Here is a 1386-nt window from a genome sequence, read left to right as displayed (position 1 = left end):
AATTTTGCTTTCCACAGAATTCAGAGTTCTTGATTTCTATAACATTACTACAGGGTGTTCCCAAAAATGTATACATACTTTAACAGCTGATAGCTCAATTTTAAAAATGAAATGTATTTTAATTAAAACTGCCTTTATAATTATTCAAAGTTTGTATATACATTTTTGGGGGACACCTTGTATAAGGCAGGCTTGTTTTATTATTTTTTTAAACAAGAAATTTATTTAAACAACAAGATACTTGACTCGAAGGGAAACTATCTAGGATTTAGATAGGATTTATTTTAGAGTAATTTTACCTACAGATTGCCCTACACCCAACAGCTACATACAACAAAGTTATAAAATTGTCCTTGGTATTACAATGATAAAAGAAAAACATTAAAATTCTCCAATCAAACAAGATATGCAAAGATTTTTTATGTTGTTCTTTTTTTGTAAACAGGACAAAATAATTTACTCGAATATAAAGATAAGAGCTGAATGCACATGCCATTAATGGAAGAAGAGGGTATTTCCACAGAACCATTATTTCCCCCATGCCATGTCCATTTGATGTTGATCAAAACGTAGTATTGGCCATTTAGTTTTTAAAAATGCAAATGCTTGCACACATACTTTATGTAAAATAAAGGAATAGGGAAGGGGAAAATGAAAGCATAGAGAAAACTATACTGTGGTAGTCAGGATGTGGTGGAACCAAATTGCAGTTTTCTAATTGAGAATGTCTGCTTGCTCTGGAGTTCTGGAGTAAAGTATCAGGTTCCCTTTTTAGTAGACACCTCCTGTCTGATGCTGGAACACATCATTGTATCTTCATGCTCCATTTCCAACTGTGCAGTTGCATCTGTTTCATTGATTGGCTGGCTGCCCATCAAATTGGAATCTCATCTGCCTCATTGACAAACCCCTTGGTTCACAACAGGCTTTCATTAGTTTACTAAATGATGTATGCCTCTTACTCCTAAACTGCACCACAGAACCATCCTGCTCTGCCACCTTCAAATTAAGGTTATCTTCAAATTAATGTGATCATTGTTCTCAGTCTTGACTTCTTCCTTAGGCTTTTGGTGGGCCATGATGAGCATTGGAGTCTCTTTAGCTGCTGCTTCACAAAAGAGGTACCAGGTCTGCACTGAATGAGCCTGGCAGCCTGTTTTCAATATCTCACTTTGAAGTCAGTCATTATCCATTTCATACAGGTCACCCTACACGTAGCTGCATCAAGGCAGTCCCATAGCTTTAATTTGTACCATTTAACTAATCCTTATCCACTCTTAAAGTCACCATTTTTAAATACCAAGAGGGAAAATTATTATTCAGCATAATAATAAATACTATTATTTTGCATGATAGTAATAATATTGATAATAGCTGCTATCATTT

At 34.8% G+C, this 1386-nt stretch overlaps 1 pseudogene; it reads right to left on the bottom strand.

The window, feature by feature from the left end:
• Positions 1–771: 771 nt before the first annotated feature.
• Positions 772–1079, bottom strand: LOC102775419 (annotated as a pseudogene).
• Between the last annotated feature and the right edge of the window lie 307 nt (positions 1080–1386).

Source organism: Myotis davidii, unplaced genomic scaffold (assembly GCF_000327345.1).
Source record: "Myotis davidii unplaced genomic scaffold, ASM32734v1 scaffold177, whole genome shotgun sequence".
NCBI lineage: Eukaryota > Metazoa > Chordata > Mammalia > Chiroptera > Vespertilionidae > Myotis > Myotis davidii.
This window is presented reverse-complemented; position numbering and strand designations above follow the sequence as displayed.